This window comes from Carcharhinus amblyrhynchos, chromosome 4 (assembly GCF_965287045.1).
Source record: "Carcharhinus amblyrhynchos chromosome 4, sCarAmb.v2.hapA, whole genome shotgun sequence".
Lineage (NCBI taxonomy): Eukaryota > Metazoa > Chordata > Chondrichthyes > Carcharhiniformes > Carcharhinidae > Carcharhinus > Carcharhinus amblyrhynchos.
The window spans coordinates 101,009,946-101,020,541 of record NC_137327.1 but is presented as its reverse complement, the minus strand read 5'-3'; positions in this window follow the sequence as shown (position 1 = coordinate 101,020,541).

Genomic DNA, 10,596 nt, shown 5'->3' with positions numbered 1-10,596 from the left:
CATGTCTGTGTGGGCTTTCTCCAAGCATTCTAGTTTCCTCCCACACTCCAAAGGTGGGCAGGTTAGGTTGCTTGGCCAAGATAAATTGCCCCTCAGTGTCAGGGGGATTAGTAGGGTAAATATGAGGGGTTATGGAGATAGGGCCTGGATGGAAGAGTTAGTGATGGTGTTCCTTGAGTTGGCATTGAGTGAGATCTTTGTAGATGTGTGATGGAACTGTGAGAGTGTGTGGATTGTGAATGATGAGAAAACTGATTTACCACCTCACCCCCACCCCTCCAATCCCCCTGGCAGACAGAGAAGATCAATCATTCTCTTGGAGCACCGGATGGCATTTTTCTACTCATTCATTGGACATGGGTGTAGCTGGCTGGCCAGCATTTATTGCCCATCCCTGGTATCCCTTAGAGAGTAGCTGAGAGTCAACTGCATTGCTGTGGCTCTGGAGTCAGATGTAGGCCAGACCAGGTAAGGATGGCAGAGTTCCTTCCCTAAAGCAGCAGCGACCAGAGCAGTGGCACCACAGCTTGCTCTGTGTTAAGCAGGGAGGGACAAAGAGCACTAGTTACAGGAAACCTGAGAGTGAGGGGTACAGATAGGCACTTCTGTGGACGTGAAACAGATTCCAGGATGGTATGTTGCTGTCCTGGTACCAGGATCCAGGATATCTCTGAACAGACAGAAAGCATTCTGAAGGGAGAGGGTGAACAGCCAGTGGTTATGATACATATTGGTACTAATGACAAATGTAGGAAGAGTGATGAGGTCCTGCAGCAGCAGTTTAGGGAGTTAGGTAGAAAGTTAAAAAGCAGGACCTCTAGGGTTGTAATCTCAGGATTACTCCCTGTGCCATGTGCCAGTGAGGCTAGAAATAGGAAAGTAGTAAAGCTTAACATGGTTAAACAGCTGGTGTAGGAGGGAGGGTTTCAGATATTTAGACCATTGAGATCTCTTCTGGGGCAGGTGGGACCTGTACAAGAAGGATGGGTTGCATCTAAACTGGAAGGGCATAAATGTTCTGGTCGGGAGGTTTGCTAGTGTCACATGGGAGAATTTAAACTAGTTTGGCAGGGGGTTGGAAACAAAAGTAAAGGTGAATTAACTGAAGGGGAACCAGAGAGAAGGGCCAGAAGACTTAGAGAAAGAGCAGGCGGGAGATGGTTGCTAATCAAAGAGGGTCTGGTGGACAGAAGTGCATTTGTTTCAATGCGAGAAGTGTAACAGGTAAGGCAGATGAACTTAGAGCTTGGATTAGTACTTGAAACTATGATGTTGTTGCTATTACAGAGATGTGGTTAAGGGAAGGACAGAATTGGTAGCTTAATGTTTCAGGATACAGATGGTTCACATCTCTATGAAATAGAGGATAAAGGGGGATGTAAAAAGGGTGGGGGAGTTGCACTACTGGTTAAGGAGAATATCATAGCTGTACTGCGGGAGGACGCCTCAGAGGGCTCATACAGCGAGGCAATATGGGTGGAGCTCAGGAATAGAAAGGGTGTAGTCACAATGTTGGTGGTTTACTATAGGTTGCCCAACAGCCAGCCAAAGATAGAGAAATTGATATGTAGGCAGATTCTGGCAAGGTGTAAAAATAACACAGTTGTTTTGGTGGGAGATTTTAACTCTTCCTATATTGACTGTGACTCACTTAGTACTAGGGGTGTGGATGGGGTAGAGTTTTAGGGAGCATCCAGGAGGACTTCTTGAAACAGTATATAGATAGTCCAACTAGGGAAAGGGCCATACTGGGCCTGGTATTGGGGAATGAGCCCAGCCAGGTGATCAATGTTTCAGTAGGGGAGCAGTTCGGGAACAGGGGCCACAATTCAGTAAGCTTTAAGATACTGATGGATAAAGATAAGTGTAATCCTCAAGTTAAGTGTTAAATGGGGGAAGGCTAATTACAATAATATTAGGCAGGAACTGAAGAATGTAGATTAGGGGCAAATGGTTTGAGGGCAAATCAATATCTGGCATGTGAAAGGTTTTCAAGTGTAAGTTGATAAGGATTCAGGACTGGCACATTCCTGTAAGGGAAACATTTGTCAAGGCTAGGAGGCTGGGAACACATGAAGAAAGTATGGAATACAAAGAAAGTAGAAAGAAATTTCAGCAAGGAGTAAGGAGGGATAAAAGGGGTCATGAAAAGAGATTGACCAGCAGGATTAAGGAAAATCCCAAGGCTTTTTATACATATATAAAAGCAAGAGGTTAGCCAGGGAGAGGGTTGGCTTACTCCAGGACAGGGGACGGTATCTATGCATAGAGCCAGAGGCAATGGGTGAGGTATTAAATGAGTACTTTGTGTCAGTATTCACCAAAGAGAAGAATTTGGTGGATGATGAGTCTGGGAAAGGGCGTGTAGATAATTTGGGTCATGTTGAGATCAAAAAGGAGGAGGTATTGAGGATCTTGAGAAACATTAAGGTAGAGAAGACCCCAGGGCCTGATGGGATATACCCCAAAATTCTGAGAGAAACAAGGGAGGAAATTGCTGGGGCCTTGAGAGAAATCTTTGTATCCTCAATGGCCATAGGGGAAATCCCAGAGGGTTGGAGAATAGCCAATGTTGTTCCTTTGTTTAAGAGGGATAGCAAGAATAATCCAGATAATTACAGGCTGCTGAGCCTTCTATTAGTGGTAGAGAAATTACTGGAGACGATTCTTTAAGCCAGGATTTACTGTTATTTGGAAACAAGTGAACTTAGTAGCGAGAGGGAACATGGTTTTGTGAAGGGGAGGTTGCGTCTCATTAACTTGACTGAGTTTTTCGAGGAAGTGATGAAAATGATTGATGAAGGTAGGACAGTGGAAGTTGACATGGACTTCAGCAAGGTCTTTGATAAGGTCCCTCATGGTAGACTGGTGCAGAAGGTGAAGTCACATGGGGTCAGAGGTGAGCTGGCAAGGTGGATACAGAACTGGCTTGGTCATAGAAGACAGGGTAGCAATGGAAGGGTGCTTTTCTGATTGAGAGGCTGTGACAAGTGGTGTTCCTCAGGGATCAGTGCTGGGACCTTTGCTGTTTGTAATGTATATAAATGGTTTGAAGGAAAATGTGACTGGTTTGATGAATAAGTTTGTGGATGACACAAAGCTTGGTGGATTTGCGGATAGCGTTGAGGACCATCAGAGGATACAGCAGGATATAGGTCAGTTGGAGACTTGGGCGGAGAGATGGCAGATGGAGTTTAATCCGGACAAATGTGAGCCAATGCATTTTGGAAGGTATAATACAGACAGAAAATATACAGTAAATGGCAGAACCCTTACCAGTATTGATAGGCAGAGGGATTTGGGTGTACAGGTACGCAGGTCACTGAAAGTGGCAACGCAGGTGGAGAAGGTAGTCAAAAAAGTATACAGTGTTCTTGCCTTCATTGGCTGGGGCACTGAGTTTAAAAATTATCAAGTCATGTTGCAGTTTTATAGAACCTTAAGCTGCACTTAGAATATAGCGTTCAATTCTGGTTGCCACACTACCAGAAGGATGTGGAGGCTTTGGAGAGGGTACAGAAAAGATTTACCAGGATGTTGCCTGGTATGGAGGGCATTAGCTGTGAGGAGAGGTTGGAAAAACTTGGTTTGTTCTCATTGGAACAATGGAAGTTGAGTTGTAGATGTCTACAAGATTATGACAGACATGGACAGAATGGATATTCAGAAGCTTTTTCCAGGGTAGAAGAGTCAATTATTAGGGGGCATAGGTTTAAGGTGCGAGGGATAAGGTTTAAAGGAAATGAACGGGGCAAGTTTTTTTACACAGTGGGTGGTGGGTGCCTGGAACTCACTGCTGGGGGAGTTGTGGAAGCAGATACGATAGTGACTTTTAAGGGGTATCTTGACAAATACACGAATAGAATGGGAATGGAGGGATATGATCCCCAGAAGGGTAGAATAAATTAGGCTTGTACTTGTTAGAGTTTAGAAGAATGAGGGGAGATCTCATTGAGACGTATAAGATGATGAATGGGATGGATAGGATAGAGGTGGAGAGACTCTTCCCGCTCAGAAAGGATAATAGGACTAGGGGGCACAGCCTCAAGATAAAGGGGGGGCGGTTTAGAACGGAGTTGAGGAGGAACTTCTTCACTCAAAGGGTGGTGAATCTCTGGAATTCTCTGCCCGTTGAAGTGGTGGAGGCTACCTCGCTAAATATTTTTAAGACACGGGTTGATGGGTTTTTGATAAGAGAGGGGATTAAGGGTTATGGGGAGAGGGCGGGAATGTGGAACTGAGCCACAACAGATCAGCCATGACCTTATTGAATGGCGGGGCAGGCTCGAAGGGCTAGTTGGCCTACTCCTGCTCCTATTTCTTATGTTCTTATGTTATGGTTGGTGCAGGTTTGGAGGGCTGAAGGCCCTGTTCCTGCGCTGTAATTTTCTTTATTTTTTGTTCTACGTTCTAAAACACATTAGTGAACCAGATGGGTTTTTCTGACAATCAACAGTTGTTTCACAGTCTTCAGTAGATTCTTAATTTCAGATACTTTTTATTTAATTCAAAATCCACCATCAGCCGTGGCGGAATTTGAACCTGAGTCCCAGAACTTTAACTGAGTTTCTGGATTAATAGTTCACCTATAATACCACTAGGCCATCACCTCCCCATATCACTATGATGTACAGTACCCATGCTCTGGGTGAAAATCAGGGGAGACAACTCCAGCTTGGGAGGTGATGGTGGCACTGGTGGTCAGTGCCAATGGCCTGCAGAAAAGGGCAGCTAGGTGTTAGTCTACAATGCTTCCACATTTCCCATACAGAAATAATTGACTTCCATTCAACATCATCTTCCTGATAGCAGCTTCTGCTTAGGTTAGGAAAGCGATAGGATTTGGTTAGGTTAGATTGATAGGATACTTCGGTTGGGTTTGGAAGCTTAGAGTGGTTTCTGCATAAATTAGGTGAGCAGAGTAGGCTTGGATTAAACATGTTAGCTGTGTGTGTGGACATCAAAGTGCAAAGCCAAGTAATGCGACTCACAAAAACTTCAAGCTAATTTATTAGTCACATGTAGGCTTACATTCACACTGTGATGAAGGTACTGTGAATATCCCCTAGTCGTCTATTCAGGTACACTTAGGAAAAATTTAGCTTGGCCAATTCACATAGCCTGCACATCTTTGGACTGTGGGAGGAAACTGGAGCACCTGGAGGAAATCCACGCAGACATGGGGAGAACATGCAAACTACACAAAGTCACCCGAGGCCGGAATTGAACCCAGATCATTTGGTTCAAGCACTGTGCCATGGTGCCGCTGACAGTGATACATTCACTGGAAGGCAGCGGTGCTGAGCACTGTGCAAACTTAATTACTTTACATAGAATTTTCTACTCAAAAAATATACTTTATGTGTAGTTTGCCAGGCAGATGAACCACTCCTAAAACATTGTCAATTGGAACTTCAGACAGTCAACTGACAGCAGAAACAGACTCTCTCCTTCAGTATTCCCAATTCTATTGCAGGGAGACGTCTTCACTCCATGGCTCTGATTGGTTGTGTTCTAACCCTCAACATCGTTACACGGTCCCCCAAAAAATAATTTTACACTTTATAAGTGTTTAGCTAGTCCCTACAGAACAATAAGATCTGAACAACACAGACCTGGTGTAGCAGCTGCCTGAGTGAGCTGTGCATATCGCCTCACCACAGCTGTGATGGTGGTCCTCTCTGCAGGAAACATTTATCAAAATGAAAACTCCACAAATTAACAAGTAAAAATGTTTAAAAATCTGTTTTCAATGATATTTTTGTAAAAAGGAGAAAGGGAAAACTCGGAACTTACTTTTATTCTTAAAATTATTTTTCAGAAAATTATGTATTTCATTTCTAATGAAAGAAAGAACGTTTGTGGCTGGGACAAAAGAAAGTGGAAAGAAATAAGGATCAAATCAACAAGCACAGCAGCAACTAATTAAACAGACTCCAGTTACTTCTGACTATAGAATGATCTGTATAGGACAATTATTTGCAATGGAAAAAATTCCTACTAGTTGATATAGAATTTGGTACTAGGCCAAGCAGACTAAAAAGTCAAACGTTTGTTTGATTGGCTGTGGCTGTGTTTGCACAAATTAGTAAGAAGTCTTACAATATCTGACGAAGGGGCAGCGCTCCAAAAGCTAGTGGCGTTTGCTACCAAATAAACCTGTTGAACTTTAACCTGGTGTTGTGAGACTTCTTACTATGTTTACCCCAGTCCAACGCCAGCATCTTCACATCATTTGCACAAATTAACCAGGATGATCTTATGGATAGTAGGGTTGGACTCAGCTGGCATTCCGGTGAAGTTGTATAAAAGATATATGAAGGACACAGGCGAGGAGTGGATCAGAATTAACTCTAATGGATCCACAATGCAGCCTGCTGTTACTCTGCCTGAGCTTTTTGGGTGAAGTACAGCAGGGCTGCTGGGTGCAGTGGAAAGTAATTACCCAGACAATCTTGATGCTGTCACAGCAGTCTCAAAATGGAACTGTTCTTTCTCCAACATTAACATTGTTTGTCTTCATGAACATAACATGAACAAAAATATCCTTATGGAGTTGATTCCCATTTGATTTGCGTGAGTGATTCTGAGAAAAAAAATCATAAGTTTATTCTTTCCTATCACCTCCTGATTTTCAACTATCTTTGTAAAGTTTCCTAAATCTTCTACTGTGATGACAGACACAAAACATCTGTTCAATGACACCACCACTTCCATGTTTCCATTTTCAGTTCTGAGCCTCATTGTCTAGAAATCTAACACGGACTTTAATTATTCATTTCCTATTCAAATACTTGTAGAAACTTGTACTTTTTTTATATTACAAGCTAGCTTTCTCTCATACTCTTCTTTCTACCTCTTTGTTATATATTTACTCATTCTTTGCTGGTCCTTAACATCTATCCAATTTCCTGGCCTACCACTAGTCTTTGCTGATTTTGACATTTTTTTTCAATTTAATACTATCCTTGACTTCCTTAATTAGCCATGGATGATACAAATGGTTTGTTATAACAACAAACTTTACTGCAGTGACTGATTTGGTCTTCTATTTATATTAAATACCATGAAATAATACAATCTGATTTCCAGGCTCTGACTAGTGCACTCTCTGGTGTGAGAAAACAATCCAAGTTATGGAGTGATCAGCTTCCACCTTCTACACCCTTTGTGTGGCTGCATTTCTTCTGACTCTCAAAAATGCTCTGCCTTAAAGGGGACCTGGTCCTAATCTTACATGACTTTATGTAATATGCAGATATTCAGCAATTCAGGCCATATTTTTAGGCTGGAGGTCCTGTGGCACTATGGGTAGTGTCTCCTGCCTCTAAACAAGAAATTCTGTGTTCAAATACCACCCCAGGACTTGATGGACAAAGGAAGTGTGTTCACAATGTGTTTGAGATCAACCCACAAATTTTTCCAACACAAGCATGGGACAGACTCCTGGTCAGCTATTTATTGATAAAACCTCTACCATCACTCTCCTCATTTCCAGTCTATAATATGTACATATACATGAAAATACAAAGCCCCACTTGTGTTGGGCTGGTGTTCTCAGAAGCGTCTGAAGGGTTGAAGCATTGACAACTTATGCAAGATAAGAGAAGCAGCTGAACAATTTCCGTCTCCAGTGCCTCAGAATGCCTCAGAATGGACATGTACTGACAAGACAGAGGGCCGAATATGGAGTGCACCAGGGCACACCAACCTCAGCATACTTGTCCATTTGACTCTTAGCTGGGTTATGTGAGCCAAATCAATGATGTCTACATTTCCAAAGATATGCCCTATAGTGAACTTGCTATTGACATGAGACCAAAAGGTCAATCACATCTGTGGTAAAAGGGGATCTGTAAGCAAGAACTCAAGTTTACTGGGATCAGAGTCAATACATAGGAAACCTTCGCTGCTGACTTCCCAAACAATCAGGAAGGGTATGGAAAAAACAGAGGACAGAAGAAATAACCAGGTAGTAGAAATGAGAGCCCGCCAGACGGAAAAAAGCATCAGTCAACCTAGGGCTGATGTTATTCATCTGACCCAGCTGCAGAATGGACTGACATTCATGAGCCGGCCTCTACAGCTACAATGGACAATGTTGAATACAGTGACATAGACCCTGGGAACTGTCTATCACCCTAAAAGATGAACAAATGCAAATGGTTGGTTTTGGTTACAAAACGCATGAAAACATGACTTTTTCCACAGCAACTTGGATTTCCTGATGGAACTGTCACTTATCATCACATTTTTATGTGTTTATTCAGCCAATAATCATTTCAACTTTTGCCTTTCTGTTAATATTTCAGGGAATTTTGTAGACAATATCTTATCTTTTGCTGTGGTATGTGCTAACACTGGAACTGTTTGTCATACATAACTAAAGTTAAGATTAACATTAATCCTTGTCTTCCATTTTGCTATAAAAATACATACCTACCTGAAATGATTGTGGAATAGACTCATTTTTAAAATAATAAAGTATTTTAGCACACCCTATCTCTTGATTCTGTTGCTGCCCAAAAATCTATTGATCCCAGTCTTGAATATGCTCATTGACTGACAATTAATAGCTAAATTAGTACTTTGTGAGGTGTAAGTAACTCATTAACAATTTTGAACTCAAATTTCTGATCAGTAGTTTACTTAACTGAAACACAGTTCAGGGTGAGGTAGAGGTCTTCATCCTGTTTAAAGTTATTACAATCATGAGAGTCTACAGAAGGATCTAGATAGGCTGGGCGAATGGGCCAGGAAATGGCAAATGGAATTTAATGTTGGCAAGTGCGAGGTGGTCCACTTTGGTAGGAATAACGGTAGGAAGGATTATCACTTACGTGGCAAAAAACTGCAGCAGGCGACGGTGCAGAGGGACCTTGGGGTCCTTGTGCATGAGTCGCAAAAACCCAGCTTGCAGGTGCAGCAGGTGGTCAGGAAGGCTAATGGGATGCTGGCCTTCATGGCGAGGGGGATTGAATATAAAATTAGGGAGGTCTTGCTGCGGCTGTATAGGGCATTGGTGAGGCCGCAGCTGGAGTACTGTGTGCAGTTTTGGGCGCCGTACTTACGCAAGGATATTTTGGCCTTGGAGGGAGTGCAGAGGAGGTTTACTAGGCTGATACCGGAGTTGAGGGGGTTGAGCTATGAGGAGAGGCTGAATAAACTAGGCTTGTACTTGTTAGAGTTTAGAAGAATGAGGGAAGATCTCATTCAGACGTATAAGATGATGAATGGGATGGGTAGGATAGAGGTGGAGAGACTCTTCCCGGTCAGAAAGGATAATAGGACTAGGGGGCACAGCCTCAAGATAAAGGGGGGGCGGTTTAGAACGGAGTTGAGGAGGAACTTCTTCACTCAAAGGGTGGTGAATCTCTGGAATTCTGTGCCCGTTGAAGTGGTGGAGGCTACCACGCTAAATATTTTTAAGACGCGGGTTGATGGGTTTTTGATAAGAGAGGGGATTAAGGGTTATGGGGAGAGGGCGGGAATGTGGAACTGAGCCACGACAGATCAGCCATGATCTTATTGAATGGCGGGGCAGGCTCGAAGGGCTAGATGGCCTACTCCTGCTCCTATTTCTTATGTTCTTATGTTCAAAATCATTTTTAATAATCAAGTTTTGAATAATCAAATTAATCACATCAAGCAAAAGGGGAGAGGAAAAATGTACGTTTTAACTGAAAAAGCAATCAGAACAATATTTGCTCTGATGGAAGGGACTGAATGGACCATATATTTTCTCCAGCACGACTTGGGAGAACTCAAGTAGCATTTATCAGTGCAAATTTGCTGGTCTATGGAGGGGAATAGTTGGAGGACAGACCTAGATGCCAAACCTATCAGACAAACTAGATGTCAAAACCTATCAGATACACCATTTATTTTAAGTGATTTAACAATTGCAACAAAAAAGGTGAACAAAGAACAAAGAAAAGTACAGCACAGGAACAGGCCCTTCAGCCCTCCAAGCCTGTGCTGATCATGATGCCCGAACAAAACTAAACGGTCCATGTCCCTTTATTTGCTTCCTCATATGTATCATACAAATATATAAGTATTAATTATTATTATCAACAGTAAGTTATACATCATATTTTGATTTTAGAAACAGAAAATATGTGAAGTCCACAGTAGGTTGAAATTGCAGACTTGTTTTTATTCCTCCTGAAACTTCCTTCTAAATAGTAAAATAATCAAATTTATCTTGGGTCAAGGTGAGTGTTCTATGAATTCCTGATATTGTACGAAACATATACAGTTCGGAAAAAAGGTCCATACTCTGAAATATTAACTCTTTCACTCTCCATAGATATTGCCTGACCCGCACATTTCAAAAAGTTCTGTTTTTATTTTAGATTTCCAGCTTCCACCGTATTTTGCTTTTTGCATCATCAGCAGCATACCTTTCCACATTCAAGATTCTATTGCATAAGATTTTTTTCCATGTATATAGGTTTCACACAACTAAAAAAGACTTGAGCCTCATAAATGCTCAATCAGGTTAGTACTAGGTGTAATCTTACTGCAATTCTGTGCTGCAGGGAAATTTCAATCTTAGATCATCTTCTCATTGAGCATTTGGACATGACCCTA